Below are 19045 nucleotides of genomic sequence, written 5' to 3' on the forward strand. Positions count from 1 at the left end.
TTCTTCATATGTAGATTTCAGTTGTTTTTATCACTAGGGTTTCAAGTTTTATCATGGTGAACAACAATATATACTTTATACAGTAAAATATTTAGAAACAGTTTTTTTTGTATCATAGTATAAAAAAATCATAGTTGTTGTGAAATGAATTTATGTGTAATTCTTTTATACTCTTTTTTTAACTAAGGTACAGCATTAACATGAAAATCCAAGAATCTTATATTGGTGGATTTTTTAGACTCATGTCACACTTGCAGATGGAAATGCTTTTGAAAATATTTATATCAAATATTATCCCTGTGCTGCTTTCACGTGCATTGCTTATGTTGTAAATGCCATTATGGATATCTTGCAGTGGCCATAAAGTATTTGGAATGGCGTCTTTAAAGTAATGTCCAATATAAGTGATATGATTGGATAGAATTTAATATTGTGGGAGTTTAGTATTTTCTAGCCAGAGTGTAATACTCTAATCATTCACTCTTCTGTTGGAAGCAATTTTGAATGAGATCACAAATCAGATGTCATTTGGTGCACAGTATTAATGACTTACCCTCAAATTTTATATCATTATCAATAAATACCATTTATGTGATACAATGCTGCTTCAGTTTTCACAGCTACATTTTTAATATCTTTTTCAATACAGTAGCATATCTCATAAAGATGCTTCAGCAAGTAAGATACAATGTAAGGTTGATAAATATGAATTATCTTAAATTTACTTGCAATGAAATTGAACAGCTGACCCAAGGTCTTAGGTTAAGAGAGGCAAGTAAATGTATTGTACAACACCATTTTTTATTTCTTTTGGGTTTGATTTTTTTCTCCATGATTTGTAATAAAATAAATTAATGGGTCATTTCTAATACTGATTAAATGAACTTGGCTCAGGCCTATAACAGGAAAGTCATAATAGCAGTCGGCTTCAGATCAAAAGCTTTAAAATACAAATGAAAGACTATTCAGGGAGAAGGGGAACTAGGCAGTGATACAGCAGGAGACTTCTTTAAATTCAAATGATTAAATGCAGGGAACAACTTTAGGATGATGCTACATGTTGATAAACATATGCACAAAGTAGGTACTATTAAATTATGGAAATACCTCACATGTAGACTGTTTTTCCATTTATTCAAATATGTGAATACCTACTACGTGACATACATTATTATCTGTTGTGGGTTGAACTGTGACCCCCACCCCCCAACCCCCAACCAAAAAAAAAGATATGTTGAAGTCTCAGCCCAGAATACCTATGAATGTGACTGTATTTGAAAATAGAATTTTTTACAGATCCAATTAAGTTAAAGTAAGGTGATTAGGATGAGCCCCTAATCCAATATGGTTGATGGTCTTCTAATAGGAAAATCTGGACATAGATACACACAATGAGGAGGACAGCCATGTGAAAATAGAAACAGACAAGGGAGAATGTCTCGTGACAACAGAAGTAGAGCTTGCAGTGATGCAGCTGCAAGCCAAGGAATGCCAAGGATTGACAGCTACCATTAGTAGTCAGTGAACAAGTAACTGACTTGGAGGTAAACAAGTCCTCCCCTATGAGTTTCAGAAGAAGCTTGGCCCTGATGTGCTTTTTTGACTTTTATCCTCCAGAATTGTGAGAAGATAAATTTTTGTTGTTTTAAGCCACCTAGTTTGTAGTACTGTGTTATGGCATCAGTATATTAAGAATCTAATATAGCTATTATGTATTCTGATAAGCTCTGGTAAAAAGCTAAATGGTTTGATAAATTTATAAATTAGAATGATATAATATTGAGATATAATCATATGTTTATTTATTTCAGTCTTTAAAGCTAAGACACTTTGCTAACCACCAGTGAGAAACAAAGGACTCAGGCACAGTAAGTAGAATTAGGGAACTTAAAATATTAAGAAGGAAAATAAGACATATATAAAAATCCAATATGAATGAGACTTGTACTAGATTATGACAGTGATACAGATATGTCATATTAATTTCCAGAAAGGAAGAGACTCTCCTTGACTAGAAAGGATTCAGGGAAGAGACAGCACTCGGGCTTAACCTAGAAGGATGGTTTGTGTTTGAACATACAAAGTTGGAGAGAACAGCATGAAGAGACAACCATGTAGATATAACCACTGAGACAGAAAGCACATGTGAGGTGTTAGTCACCCAGGATCTTGAGTCTATTCTATTAGGCTGGTGTAAAAGCCATTGCAGTTTTTGCCAATACATTTAATAGCAAAAAATGCAATTGCTTTTGCACCAACCTAATATTTCTTTGGCAGTGGCAAGTGCACTGGGCTGGTTTTTGACATTGAAGCCATGTTTTCCATTCCTCACCCATGGATTCAGCCTCTGAGGCAGAAGGTTTTTCTATAAGCCATGTATATCCTGAGGGCAGAGATGATAAGAGTAAAATAACTCCTTTTTTGTTTTTTGTTTTGTTTTGTTTTTTCTTTGAAATCTTTGCTTTTGAAAGTCTGTAAACCTATGGTAGTGACAATGTTTTGATAAAACAGACTTTGAATTGTGAGAAACGTAGGCTTGAGACAAAAGTTGTACTGATTTTAATTGCTAGAAGTTTCCATGTAATATCAAGAGCTGAACCTTGTTGAAATTTGAGCCAGTAATTGATATCATAGAGTAGAAAATGAGGCTTAGACTGATTTGTGTATGGGAAGACAAACCACAAAGGAATGTGACTAGACTCTGGAAACAATAGTCTCTGAGAAGTGCCCTTTCTCCTGGTTTTTGGATCAAACCTCAAAGAGTGGAGATGATATAAACTTTGTTCAAGAAAAAATTATCCAAATACTTGTTAAGGATATTAAGGTAGACCTTTTTCAAAGGGGGGGCATTACAATAGGTGTAAAACCCATTGCAGCAGGGTCGTGCAGCAGAGAGAGATTGGATTCAACTCTGACTCTAACAAGGACAGATGAGGATTTATAACCAAGGAACAAGGTTTAGGGTGGGGGAGTGGTCAGTGGATGGAAAATTACGAAGAGGAAACATCGAGGATAAGGAGGTTTCTGACTAAACAGACTTAGTAGGATTATTGCTGAAGGCAGGTCAGGGAGATAAGATACTGAGGGTGGTTGGATACAAAGAACGAGAGACTTTTCGTAAACTGAATTGGCAAGGTTCTTGCTCAGACTGCATTCTGTAAGGATAAGAAGGGAAACCTAAGATTAGGCCTAGTCAAGCAGAGGACTCAGAGGAGTATAGCTAAACCTTTGGTTAAATGAGAGAAATTATGTCAACATCAAGGTCTGGCTTCCCACAGAGTAAATAGTGGCAAGTCTTACAGGAAAACCCACCGTCCAAAAGGGCACCTACGATTAGAGAATAGCAGTGGCTAAAGGAGATTCTTACATCAACATTCGGACAGTTTCAAAAAGTCGTGAACTCCCAAAGCTGTGAGGGAAAATAAACAACATTCCTGAGCACCCAATACCACCAAAGTTGTCAAGGGAACCAAGGTACTGAAAGAAGACTTCAGGTTGGGAAAAAGAGAATGCAGATTGTCTGGTTCTGGCAATTAACACCCAGGGTGGGGCCGTTAACTGGGTCAGTGAAGACAATGAGATCGTTGTAGACCCCCCAGAAATGAGTTTCATTTTGGTACAAACCAGAGGAGCCAGAAGATGGCATAAAGACTAAATGCCCTTCTTCTAATGCCAGGATGACATAAACCCTACTTTCCACTCCAGGTTTTAGATGAACTCAGAAGCTAAGAATCAAAACCACAATTATGTATATATGTGTATGTTAGGGAGGTAGAATTCTGAGAGATTCACTTTTAAAAGAGAAGTAATTTAATTACTAGAAATTAGTATAATTAAACATGACTAAAATCCATGAAGTTGGGATCTTAAGAATAGTATTTCCAGTTGTAGATTATTACTCATATTTTACGTATCTGATATGTGAACTATTTTGACCACACGGCTGGTATTTCCTATGAAAGGGGTTGACACGGAGGTTACAATAAATGAGAATTTGCCCAGGGTCCTATTTTTAATCCTACTGATAAGGGGTCACAGGTAAGAAAAACGATCTTAGTCTGTTGTGTGTGTGTGTGTGTGTGTTTTCTGCTATAACACAATACCTCAGACTGAGCAATTTATAATAAACAGAAATTTATTTTTCACAATTCTGGAGGCTGGGATGTCCAAGATGGAGGGGCTGGCATTTGCAAAGGGCTTCTTGCTACATTTTTCCATGGCAAAAAGTAGAAGGGCAAAAAGTAGAAGGGCAAAAAGAGGGCAAGAGAAAGCAAGAGGGCGAAGAATTCTTCCTTTTAGAAAGGCACCAATCCCACCCATGAAGGTGAAGTCCCCATGGTCTAATTATATCTTAAAGTTTCCATGTCTTAATGCTGTTATAATGACAATTAAATTTCAACATGAGTTTTGAAGGGGACAAATATTCTAACCCTAGAAATACCATATTTATATCAGATAGTATGCTGAATACTTTCATACTGATCTTCTATAATCTTCAGCTAACTTTTTGTTATTGGTCAGATAAGAAAACTCATTGATGTTTAATTATTTGAGATAATATAGTCAAAATTGGTGTCAGAACCTGTATTGGTCTGAGACTTCAGTTCCCCATAGTTCATTCTCACTGGGACATGTTCCATATTGCACAAACTAAATTATTTACATCAAATGGCTACAGTGGGAGGGAGGTGAGTTCTTATTTCATTGAGTTTCCTTCTCTGTAGTAGTTACGGTTTTCAATTTTGGTCACTGTGATTACGTATGTTTCCTCATGCTTTTTTTGCTTGTTCTTAAACTTATTCTCTTGCCTATAAATTAGTCTTCAAGAAAAATGGTAAGTTGTGGTAAGCCTCTGCGTATGAAAATCCCACCATTATTATTATCCGAATGTGTTGAAAAGTTTCTCCTTGACAGAAGTTAAAAATGTATGCTTGCCTATATCATTTTTCAGAAGCAGTCTGTTTCTTATGTATATTCTAATACCCAAATTTAAAGAACACATTATTTGTCTGTGAAATAGAATGTATTTCTGTCAGTAAAAATTGAGCAGGTAATCCATGTTGGCTGCTGTGATCTTGCTTTCTACTGATGTCAGAATTTAGTTAATTCAGGAAAATAACCAAACATTTGTAATGACTGTATCAAAATCACAGGTGATTTTGAGTTAGAAAACATGAATGTACTCAATATGATAGTCATGTGATTAGGTCAAACAAAATACAACTATTAGTATTAATGACAAAAATGGCTGAAAAGTCACATTCCCTCAACTGTGTTTCACGTCAGCTCTTATCTTCTGACAGTAGACAGTTACGTGTCGATAGCATATTTAGAGTGTTATATTAAATTTTTATCTGTGCTGCAGTAAAGTTCAAAATATTGTAAGATAGTATAACTTTTTCTTGGGAGAAAAATACAAAGATATAAGTGAGTAAATGTTTTTATTACTAGTAAAATAATTTTAGAGTTTGATCTTTTGAAAACTAAAGCCAGGATAGATTTTCTTATACTATACTTATTATTTTTGGTAAGATAAATGTAATTTTATATTAAGGAGAAATCTTTATATATTTTTGACATTCATGCTTTAATTTTGAACAGCTTGTTTGGTAAAGAACTCTTATTTTTATATAAAGAAAAATTCCTAAATGGCTTATGTGATTATCTGTTTCTATGCAGAAATATTAAACATTTGGTGGTAATTATGCAAAATAACCTGAATGAAAGTATTCAGAAAGGCTAAGTCTAGCTTGCTGTGTTCATCACAGAAGAAATATTGATTGAATGCTCTTTTTGATACATAATCTTTCAGTCTCATTATTTCCTTTGTTGAAGTTCTGCCTTTAATGAATAAATATGTAGAATATCCTTTTCACATTTATGTAGCCTTAGAACCTGTCTATTAAGATATTTCTCAAATTTTCAAACTGCTGCAAAGTTATTTTTTACAACTTGCATTTTGCTACTTTTGGTAAATATTAAAATCTGACATTACCTTTCAGTATTAATGCTTGAGTTAGTATGTTCTAAACCGGGAGAAAAATAATTCAATAGACATACTATATTTCTCGAAATTGTGCAAGCTCAAAACCCTCTATTCCCTGACTTAAAAACATTGTCCAATCTTTATTTGTAGGGCTGGAGTTCTTCCATGACTCATTGCAGGGTGAGTCGCCACAGCAGGTGTGGTTCAAGGGAGCAGAATGAGTCAGATGTGGGAAAACAAGATCAGTACAAGGGAGTAATGTCTAACACCAGTTGTGAAAGGTGAGTATAAGGCCATCAACAGTACATTAAGTGTGTGAGAAGGAATCAAGTTGATCATATTAGAGAGCACAAAAGAGTAAGGAAACACTAAGTCTTGGCCATGAACATGGTAAGGAAGTCAAGATCATTTTCAATGGGTTCTAATTTTGAGATCCATGTCAATGAGATCACAGGCAGGTTTGGGATAGAAATCTTCAAAATGCTATATAAAGCCTCAAATTCTACAATGATAAGTGACTATTCTTTTACAATGTTTATTTTGCTATTTTGGCTTTGTGTATCATGCTTGTATATATTTTCCCTAATTAAGTTTTGGAATTGCATTTTTTTCCTTTGCAAAAAATCTCGGAATGACAGAGGTAGGCTATACAGTAGGAACTGAGATTAGCTACTATGCGTCACAGAGGTAAGCTACTGTCAGTGAGTCATTACTTTGTGCACAACTATTTGAAGCTATCTCAATTAGAAAATTGGCTCATGGTCACTAGTAAGTTTATTTTGTTTGCCAAGAAAATGTAAAATCTTCTAAGATCACCACATGTAAATTATCTTGGTCATTTGTGAAGTGAATAATTCTGAGATTCCCAAGAATTGACTCTAATGTGTGAAATGACAGGTTACTGGAGAAGTTGATTCATTGGCAATTAGAGAGTATTCCTGAACTGCTGAGTCCAATTCAGATCGTGTAAAATAAATAATCAAACCAAACTAACGTAATTTTGACTCCATTTATTCTTTATTCAGTAAGCATGCACTATTTTTCGTGACCGTAGTATTTATAATATTTTGGGTTATTCAAAGCATGCTTAATACCTGAATATTTCATGGGATCACAGCTAGAAAATTTAATATTAGAAACTTAAGCTAGATTTTTAAATTGAAAATATATCTCCAATTTATATGAGTAACGAATGCTTTAAAAATGATTTAGTTACCCTCTTAATAATTTTTCAATTATTATATATTCAAATTCCCATAAGATATAATTTATGGTTCTTCCTGGACTGTTCATCTTTTTAATTGAACTTGTAAATAGAAGTTCATTTCTTCAGCTAATAGCAAACAATGGGATATAAATAATGGCACACAGCAATCCCCAAAAGACACTATTTCTTAACTTATTAATATATAGTGAGATTTTTCCATTGCCCAAGCTACTACTTGTTTCATGTTGGTACTTTCAGAGCTCAGATGCAATGTGGTGAAATTTATTCTTTAGTATATCCATTTATTTTGTTATGCAATATATATTGAGCAGTAATAGGCATTGACACAATTGTTAGATATTAGAACTTTAAAACAAATAGAAGGTTCCAAAGAGTATATAGCACAGTGAAGTGAGTTATCACTGTGTTACAAGCTAACAGGTATTACATTATACTAACAGCTAACATTTATTGAGCATTAAGCAGTTATGTGTATTAACTCATTTATTCCTTATAATAACTCAAAAAGGTGGATCTCTTTATTATGATCCTTATCGTACAGATGAGAACAGTCAGTCATAGAGAGAGCAATGAGCTTGAAGGTACACCACTAGTAAATACCAGAGCCAGTATGTGAGCCCAGGAAGTCTAGCTCCAATGTCCATGCTTTAATCCAATACATAAGGAAGAAAATGCACAAGATGCAGTTAGAGCACAGAGAAAATCCATGTCAGATGGCTGTTCTGGTGAAGGGATAAGAAGAAAAGCTCTGGGGCTGATGGAAACCACCTGCATAATAGCATGAGGAATACAGTCTGTGTGTTTGAGGGCAGTAAGAAGTTCTGTGGGGTTGATTAGAAGTGTTCATGTGGGAAATAGAACTGGGATCTTAGGGGAAGCATCAGAACATGGTGGACTTTAGAATCTAAGAAATTTGAACTTTATTCTGCAAGTTGTGGGGAACTATTGAAATATTTTAAGGGCTTTAAGAAAGGTAGCAATATGATGATAATTGCCTTTTGGAAAGGTCATCCTGGCGGATGTATTGAAGTGCTGGTTAGGAGACAGTTGATGGAAACCAGGCCAGAGTTGATGAGAATGCAAACAAAAATAGTGATATGGTAGAGAAAAGGAGACAAAGGCATAGGTTGAGTACTTTTCATATCTAAAATGGCTATCAGTTAATATGCACTTTCTATGTGCATTTTACTTGGCACTGTATATACGTACTCTCACATAATCCCAAGTACTTCTATGAGAGTTATTTCATTATTGATGTTTTATAATGAGGTAAATGAAGACTTAGAGTGGTTAAGTAGCCTACCAAAGGTTATATAGTTAGTCAGTGATAGGTTCAGGAGTTCAGATCTATGGATTGTACTCTTTCTAGTCTGTGTGATATTGTTAGCCATGAGATTGTTTAAGGATACCTGGTAGAAAAATGCTAAATCAGAAATATGAATCAATCTAGATTAACATTCATGTTTCTGTTATCCATGTGAATTATGATGTCATTCACCAAAATATGGAGAAGATAAATTCTTTATTTCTTAAAAAAATAAACGGGATGTGTATGCAGAACATGCAGGTCTGTTACATGGATATACGTGTGCCATGGTGATTTGCTGCCCCTATTGACATATCCTCTAAGTTCCCTCCCCTTACCCCCGACCAGGCCCTGGTGTGTGTTGTTCCCCTGTGTCCATGTGTTCTCATTGTTCAACTCCCACTTATGAGTGAAAACATGCAGTGTTTGGTTTTCTGTTCCTGTGTTAGTTTGCTGAGAATGATGGCTTCCAGCTTCATCCATGTCCTTGCAAAGGACATGATCTCATTCCTTTGTATGGATGCATAGTATTTCGTGGGATATATGTACCATATTTTCTTAACCCAGTCTATAATTGATGGATGTTTGGGTTGGTTCCATGTCTTTGCTATTGTAAATAGTGTTGCAGTAAACATATATGTGTGTGTGTCTTTGTAGTAGAATGATCTATATTCCTTTGGGTATATACCCAGTAATGGGGTTGTTGGGTCAAATGGTATTTCTGGTTCTACATCCATGAGGAATCACCATACTGTCTTCCACAATAGTTGAACTAATTTACGTTCCCACCCACAGTGTAAAAGCGTTCCTGTTTCTCCACAGCCTCGCCAGCATCTATTGTTTCCTGACTTTTTAATAATCGCCATTCTGTGGTTTTGATTTGCATTTCTCTAATAATTAGTGATGAGCTTCTTTTTGCATGTTCGTTGGCTGTGTAAATATTCTTTTGAGAAGTGTCTCTTCATATACTTTGCCCACTTTTTGATGGGGTTGTTGTAAATTTGTTTACTTTATAGGTTGGATGTTCACTCTGGTGATAGTTTTTTTTGCTGTGCAGAAGCTCATTAGTTTAGTTAGATCCCATTTGTCAATTTTGGCTTTTGGAGTTTTTGTCATGAAGTTCTTGTCCATGCCTATGTCCTGAATGATATTGCCTGAGTTTTCTTCTAGGGTTTTAAAGGTAAATTCTGACAAAATTTTCTCAAAAGAGATATTTATAACTGCTGTATTCATTTCTTATACTTCATTTTTCAAACTCTGATCTGGTATCAGGCTCCTCAACTCCATCATAAAAACTCTTCATGGGATTAGCAATTACCTTCTGTCTCTAAATTTAAAGATTGTTTTTAATACTTTTCTTAGTCTGCTTCTCAGTAGCACTCAGCACTATTTTCTACTTTCTTGAATCAAAACATTCTTATATTTGAATTTTTTGCAACAATACTATTTGATTTTCTCCCAACCTCTTTGTATATTGTTCAGGTTTATCAGTCTGAAGCACTAAATAGTGAAGTTACTTAAACTTAGTTATATAACCTCTCCTCTCCTAATCTGATATTTTCTTTCACTTTCATGACTTCATTTATTACCTGTAGAGAGGTAACAGACACAATTAATCAGGCCTCTTCTGTGATATTTATTCTTGGCAATCTCAATGGCATTCCAAATACAGGAGATTCAAAAAAATAAATTCATGACATTCTCCCTCAATTCTAGTCCTTTTTTACTCTCTGTGAATGACACTGCATTCTATTTATATAAGAAAGGAACTTAGCAGTCATCATGGATACAATATTCTTCCCTACCTACTGAATCTAAACCACTACCAATTCTTGTCAATTGTATTTGCTAAGTATTTCTCAAGTCAGATAGTTGGCCAACACAGCATTCCCTGCTATGTTCATTGTTAGCATGGGATTCTCCATAGACTGTAAACAAGTTTCCCCAATCTTCCCTAAAACTTTCCTTTAACTCGTTCTCCATACTGTATTGGAGATTTATTTGACAAAAGTACATATAGGATCTTATTCCTCTTCTACTTAATGCCATTTAACATGATGCAAATTGCCAATAGGTTCCAGAATTCTTATCATGGCCTTCAGTGCCCTGCATCATATAATCTCTACCTTCTGCTTGTACCATTGTTCTATTCTTATACAGTCCTAATGCTCTTCTTCCTATCTTTTGTACATATTGCTCCTTTTCCTTGGAAGACTTTTTATTTTCTACTCATTGTACAGTTTTCACTTTCCATATCACTTCCTCTAGTAATGTTTCTCTGACCTCCTTATGCCAAATCACTCTATTCAAGAGCCTTAGAACATTTTCTCTGTTAGTTTTCTACTTTCGTAATTTTATATTTTTGTAACCATCAATTGACCAATACCTGTACCCTTTCTTATGTATCTCCCCATTCTTACCTATGATGGAAACTGGATCCTGGTCTGGTCACTGTTGTTTCCTGAGAATCTTGTATTGCTCAACACTTGGTAAGTATTCAATTAACTTAATCTTTATGATAATCTGATATAATCCTTGTAACAAGTGTTCATTGTACAAATGAAGACAATGTTACTCTAGCATGTAAGTCATAACCTCTCTAAACTTCTGTGAATACTCAATTTTAGTTTTATAGTGAAGCAAGTCCCTTTATGTTCAAACTCCCCAGTAATTTGCAGAAATTTCAATGACTAAGAGCTGGGCTGTTCAATATAGAAGTCTCTAATAACATGTAAGTGTTAAATATAAATTAATTAAAATAAGAATAAAAATGCAGGTCCTCAGTTGCACTAGCTACATTGTATGGGCTCAATAGCTATATATGGCTAGGGGTTACCATATCAAACAGCATAGGTATAGAATGTTGTCATCATAGGAAACTGCATTGGATAGCACTGATTTAAGGAAAGATCATTCTTTGTTGAAATTTTAGTTCTCTAATTGACACATTAATATAAAATGGGAATAGATTAGATTTGCAGATCAAAACTGGATTTACAGATTCAGTTTTCTTGAACATTTTAAACCTAAAAAAATGCTATTATACAAAGCCTGTCTTCTCTTTTTGAATAAAATTCTGTGCCAAATTTCACAACATAAAGATTTGGGAGAGGGACTTTGTGTGCATGTACAATTTTGTGTACATATTCATGCTTAAAGGTAATGTAATCAGATTTTTAAATATCATTTTACAGGTTAAGTCAGAAATAGTAGTTATAAGAGGGAAGATATTTTGGGAAGGTTATATTAATGTACAAAGGACTCGGAAAAGGCCAGGGAAGGCAACTGGAAAGGAGAAAAAAAGGAAAATAACTCCAACTTCAGCCGATTTGAAAAAAAAAAAAATTAAGCACATTGGATTAAATATATTTCTTCAAAACATATTTAGGTCTGATCTGGGGAAGGGAGGCCTTCCTAGACAATGATTCTTTGATGCTCTTCCCTTTGACTTTGAATTGCCTAGTAACTTCAAAGAAATGGCCTAAAATTGTTCTCATTCTCTCTTTATTAATTTAAAGTTTCCCCTATGGTTTTTATAATGAACAATGCTTTTCTTTGTCTTGCCAAAATCCTTAAAAACAATAAACACAACTAGACATCTCTCTCAAACTCAGACAGAAACAAAACAAACTCTTTAGCTGAATACTTATTTTTTTTTCCATCCAGGATGAGAAGGGTTTTTCTATTTTTATTTTTTAATGAGGCATAAAAGGAGATACTTCTAGTCCCACACACAGTGAAACCAAAATCACAGATAAATTGTTTCATTCAAACTTCAATTCAGCCTTTAAAATACGTTATCTAAATGGCATGGATAATTTTCAGATTATTTGATATCCTCTCTAATCAAATAATATAGTTTGTAGTGCAATGACAACGGTAGACTTATAGTTCCTAACACCTTGAACTTTACAAGTCATTCTGACTGCTCCCCGATATGGAAAATTTATTTCTTAAGAGGAAGTATGCAGAGCACATGACACCACAAGTGTCATACAACTTTTATTATTAAAAATGAAATTCTATATTTGCAGAAACATTTTTAATAGACAAATATTTTTATTAAAATATAAACATGGCTAGAGTAGTTCACAAACACTATTGACAAATCCTTCCTAAGTTAACCCAGCAGAATATCATCTCTTCCTCTTGAAAATGCACAGAATCACATTCTGATTAAAGAGGGGTGTAACACAGTTAAGCAATATGTGTTGAAGTCAGATAGGTCTGGGTTCAAATCTTCATACCATTATTTAACATCTTGGGTAGTTACTTAACTTCTAGTTCTATTTCTTTGTTCATAAATAGAGATAGAAATCCTGTATTTCACATTGTTGTGGGAACAGGTACACAGTGTACATTGTAAAGCCTATGTTGCATACAAGTTGGCCATCTTTATAATGTTATCATCATGATCATCATAAATATAGCCTCTCCCTTTTCCCCATGTAGGTAAGAATTCTACTGGTAATTGTTGATGTTGCCTTATTCATCTCGTTATCCTTAAAACATAAAATAATTTATATATTCTGTTCAACAGTCTTTGGTTTAATTGTCACTATTAAAAGCCATTTGTTTTATTCACCTTTCCTCAGAGATTCTTCTTATAGTTTGTTGATTAAAAATCTCTGATGTAAGGATGAAAATATATTAAGAATATATATCCTCAACTTGATATGCTCTTCATGAGAGTGGTACCTTAATTGTGTGCTCGTGCTTACCATAGTGTTCTGTACATCCTAGTACTTCATGCATTTTTTTTAAATTGTTTTCTTTAAACAGCTCCATCACTAATATTCCTAATTCAGTTAATAATTTCTTTGTCACAATACACTCATGGCCATCCTTTTTTTTTTTTTTTTTTCTCACTCTCGCTCTTACCCAAAATCCAATCAGAATTTAAGCTGCATCAATTTTCTTCTGACAAATGTTCTGTTTCCACTATTCTCTACTTTGTTTAACTGCCTAGTGCTTGAGAGTAAGGATTTGGTAATGTTTTAAAATCCATTTTACTTCTTCACTCCTTCCTTTGGACTGTTTTGCATTCCACTCATGTATCTGGATCAAGACTCACTCTTGCTTCTCTTTTATTATTTTACAAGTCACTACATCAGAGTCTTTTTTCTGGCTCTTCATTTCCTTGACCTCTACATATAGTGGTGGCCTAAGACTCAATCTCCAGTCCTTTATTACTGTTTACTCTTCAGGTGACCTCAATTGACTTTTGGGGTTTAAATACCATCTATGTCCTGGTGACGCTCACATATAGATCTCTGATCAAGATCTCACCCTAAACTCTAGGTTTGTATATTCAATTGCCTAGACAATTTTGTACTTAGATATCGAATAGGCATCTTAATACATTACATTGACATCCAAAGTACTTTTCACTGACAATCTAGATATACAGTACAACTACATTTTATTTGCTTATTCTCTGTATTTTACTACTAAAATATAAGCATTGTGAGGTAGAGATGCTGTCTCTTTCATTTTCCTCTTATTGCAGAACGGTGCCTAGAAGATGGCAGTACTTCACGCATATAACATTGAATGAAGAAATGAATCAGTCAATACTATATATTCTTTATTTTAATGTTCTTTCAGTATATATTCTGAAAATTGATTAAATGTCCACTTTTCAGATTGAGTTCCCTGGAAGTACAGTCTGAGCTAAAGATTAATGGTAAAAAATTCTTATGGTGGCATACTCTCAGGGTAAACTCCTGGGAGGTGAGTGAAGAAAGCAGGATTAGATGAAAAAACAAGTTAGTCTGTGACCCTAAGAAGATATGGCACTGTAGAATTGTCCAGAAATGGGGCCAGGATAAGGGGAGTATTTATAACCTGCATCAAGGAGACATTCAAAGCAAGTTGTTTTGGAGGAGGAGGCGATGTTGAAATAAAGGTGATCTCTACCTGGGTCTCGGCTATATGCTATTAGCTTCCTACTTACACAGTATCTGAAGGAACAAGTGTTTTAGTACCAAGAGGCTCCACAGTATCCACTGTTAAAGAAATGAAAAAAGAGTTTCCAAACTGCATGAAGAGTTTATAATGACGCACATGATGAATAAAAATGCATCTTATTCAGTGAGACATTAAAGAAGATCATCAAAGAAGGTAGAAAAGCAAGTAGAGCAGAACCTGAAAGATATGTAGGATTTTTAAACAGCAGGTGTTCAAGTAGAGACAAGTTTATGTACAAATGAAATAGAGCAATTAGAAAAAGCCCTGAAAATAGATGGCTGTCTTCCTTTCTTCTTGAGACAGCGTCTCCCTCTGTTGCCCAGGCTGTAGTGCAGTGGCGCAACCTTGGCTCACTGCAAGCTCTGCCTCACGGGTTCACACCATTCTCCTGCCTCAGCCTCCTGAATAGCTGGGACTACAGGCGCCCGCCACCAGGTCCGGCTAATTTTTTTGTATTTTTAGTAGAGACGGGGTTTCAGCCAGGATGGTCTCGATCTCCTGACCTCGTGATCCACCCACCTCGACCTCCCAAAGTGCTGGGATTACAGATGTGAGCCAGCCTGCCCGGCCTCCAGGGCTTTTTCAATGTAAGTTTTATTCACTTCTCCTCTATGAATGTCGCATATGTTTGCTGCTTCTGCTCACTTCCTAGTCTCTTGGATTGCGCCTTATCAAGATCCTTCAGAAGACCTGCTTCTTCTGATAACCTATAGAGCAGACTTCTTACGTTTTTGCAGACAGATTCTGTTAATTACCTACTATTAGCACTTTCAACACTTTTTCTTAGTAACAGAAATCAGCTTGCTTGAGATTGCAATGTGTCGAAATAATACTTGCATTACTCTTTTGGATAGTTACAGTCACATGACAATTTTTTGCCAACGAGAGAGAATCAAAGTTTCTGGGGGAAAAGAGTTTTGCTTTTCTTGTATTGAAATTGCCCCTTTCTGCTTGACTGTTTTCCTGTCTGGAATGTGGATATGAGGTAGAGATGCAGCATCTTCTTGTTATCATGAAGTGGTAAATGTGAACATGAAAGCCAACACACCAGTAGATTCAGAGTGGAAATACAAAAATAGCCTAGGACCCTGAAGGCAGTGTAAACAGTTGCAAAGCCCTGGAGTGATGCCCTCTGGATTTCTAGTTATGTGAGAAAACTGAGTCTTTTTAAAAAATTACTACTAATTGGGTATTCTGTTATTTGTTGCTAACCACATTTTTAAATGTTAACCTTTTTTTTGGTTCACTTCTCTTCTCATTCTGCATTTTTCTTCAAATTAGCTATACATAAACCCCACGTACTGATAACTCATAAATCTGTATTTCCATCTGGATCCCATTTTCTGAGATCCAAAATGATACTTAAACATATACTGAATGTCTCTCTTTTTGGTGTTTATTAAGCATTCAAAATCAGTAACTTTATTCACAAACTCACTGTTATGTTCCCCACATTTGGCCACTTCTCTTTATGCTTATAGGCATGACTACCTCATCAATTACTAAATAATGAAATCTAGAAGTTAGCGGAGACTTCTTCCTCTTACTTACCTCATTCAAACGATCATTAAATCTTCTGTCATCTCCTCAATTTAACTCCTTATTAACAGGCCCATTTACTTGGTCTAGTCTCTGATCATCTTTCATATGAACAGTGGTAAGGTGTTTCTTTCATAATATGCCTTCAATACCTCAAACCTTCCCTTGTTCATAATGGAACCAAATGACCTTTCTAATATTGATATATAATTTACTAAGTTAGCTTAAAAGCAACAGTTGTTTCCTGTAGACTTTGGAAAAATGCTCAGCTTCTGTATCTGTCATATAAGATCTTAAATGTTCTGACCTCTTCCTGCGTTAATGCATTTCTGCTAAATACTCCTTCTATCTGCATTTAATTCACGGTCATGCCAAATTGCTTACAGTACCCCACATGAATGTAACATGTATTTTGTGCTTCTATATTTGCACATGTCAACTTCTCGTGGAGGGCTCTTTTTACTCTTGGTCCACCTGATGCACTTATGGTTAACTTAAGATTCAAAAGCATGCATTTTTCCAACCTCCTCTGACATGCTTTCTTTCAAGAAACTTTGTCTTACAAATGTTCTATATGTATTCCTTTTTAACAGGTTTTAAGGCAGAAAGGCTTATCTGTTGATGCCATGCAAAGAGCTTCAAATCCGTGTCGGCAGTCACTCTGGGTAGGTACATCTGCCTTGTAAAACCAAAATTTCCATGTGGTAAGCTATTTTAAGATTCAGAGGGGCTGCAAAAGAGCCAACTAAACTATAAATCTCACACTATTAATGTTCTCAAACAACTTTATAGTAAAAATAAAATATGTTGATTTTCATATTTCTTTCAATGGGTTCTGAAAATAGATTGTTATTTCTAACATTTTAGGCAATTACAGTATTTGAGAAACAGAATTTGGAAACCAACTAACACCTGGAGGTTGATGCTTTGTTTACAGCCATGGCAGGTAAATTTAATTTCTTTGACAGTACTTCTTAGTTGTTAAGACCCACTTAAAAATAGCTTCTGAGCCTAAGATATCTAGGAATTTGTTGATAGAATCATTTTGTTTCTGTGGTTGTGTTTCTCAGCCATGTCTCAAGCACACTACAAAATATTTTTTGGTTAACTGATAATCTTCAAAGAGGACCAATGAACTAGCATGGAAATTATAGACTAGGCCATCTATTCTCCTTGAGATTTTACTCCCCACAGTTCACAAATTGTGGTTATGAAACTTGGAGAACAGATGTGCTACCCATCTAAATACAGAGGGGCTTTATTAACAACAACAACAAAAAACTGCATTGGGAATATTTTCTTATTAAACAGTGGTAAGAAGAAAGTTAAACCATCACAAAAATAAAATGAAAAACAAACAATTAAAATGGGCCTGTATCTGAGATGTCTCAATCTGGGAATTTAGATTGTCATAGAAGCAAGGAAAAGACTTAAATTAGAAGATAAACATGATTATTGTTTACAATAGTATTTTTTCTTGGATGTGCTATTGGTATTTTAAGGAGAGCAATGTTGGAGATAAGTCTATTTATGACAGTATATTTGACATTTCACTCTTAGCCTCACAAATGCAAAATATGTCCTCAGTTATTGTGATAAGCCAAAGAGCCTCCTTTCCAATCAACCCTTTATCTTGAGGACCACTCCATTTAATGAAATAGGATGTTTTCTAGGGTATGTTTTGAAAAAGCTTTTGTTCTAGAAATAAGAATACATTTGGGAAGAATTGAGGAATGAAGAAAAAAAGTGGGTGAATTTCATAGGAGATTTCAGGTTTTAAAGCTGATGACTTCAGTGTTAAAAATACATATACTTAAAGGAAAATAAATCATTTTACCAAAAAGACACACTGTCATATGTTCATTACAGCACTATTCACAATAGCAAAGACATGGAATCAACCTAGGAGACCATCAATGGCAGATTGGATAAAGAAACTATGGTACATACACAACATGTAATACTATGCAACCATAAAAAAGAACAGAATCATGTCCCGTGCAGCTGGAGGCCATTATCCTAAGCAAATTAACACAGAAACAGAAAACTAATACCGCATGTGCTCACTTACAAGTGGGAGCTAAACATCGAGTACTATGGATATAAAGATGGGAACAATAGACACTGGGGACTACTATTTGGGGGATAAAAAATGGGGGGTGGGCAAGAGCTGAAAACCTACCTATTGTGTCCTACACTCACTATCTAGATGATGGAATCGGTACCCTAAACCTCACTGTCGCTTAATATACCCATATAACAAACCTGTGCAGGTACCTCCTGAATCTAAAATAAAAGTTGAAATTATTTTAAAAAGAGATAAAATTTACATGCTTTAAAAATATGTGCAGAGATATTGGCTTTTAAAAATAATGCTATCAAGAAAGGAGTTTTAATGGTTACTATGTTAGGGAAGTCAATACCAACTCAAAGATACTCAACAGGAAGGGGTGAGATCTTATAAGATAAACAATCCAGAGAAAACCAAGATGCAAAAAAAAACACACACAAAAAAATGGCATTTAGCCTATCAAGTTGCAGAGAGAAAGATTTATAAGAAAGCCAACTGGGGAGGTATTATTTGAAGATTGGTACAGCTCTCGAATATGATTGCATAAAATTTGGACAGCCTAAAATACTGAAAACATTGGGTGATTTCAAGGTGACTCAGTTATTGAGATGCAGATGTTTCTTGTGCCCTGGGGGGAAATTCTCAATAAATTTATGGAATTAGAAATCTAACAGACATTATAGGAGCATGATGTAAAACTAAAAGGGAAACAGGCAAGACTACAATTAGAAGAACCAAATCCTGGGCTAGATATTGGAATGAGGGAATTTCCTCTAGATGAAATAACTCTACCCAGGAGAGGTAAGATATTTTTGAATGAGTAGTATTTCATGGCCAGGCCAGCTGTAGGCCTGACAATGTACAAAAAATATAACACAGGAGCTATAACTGAGATTTAAAAATAACTCTTCAATGCTGAAACTTTTTACGCCCAGTCTAATGGTG

Source organism: Papio anubis, chromosome 9 (genome assembly GCF_008728515.1).
Source record: "Papio anubis isolate 15944 chromosome 9, Panubis1.0, whole genome shotgun sequence".
Lineage (NCBI taxonomy): Eukaryota > Metazoa > Chordata > Mammalia > Primates > Cercopithecidae > Papio > Papio anubis.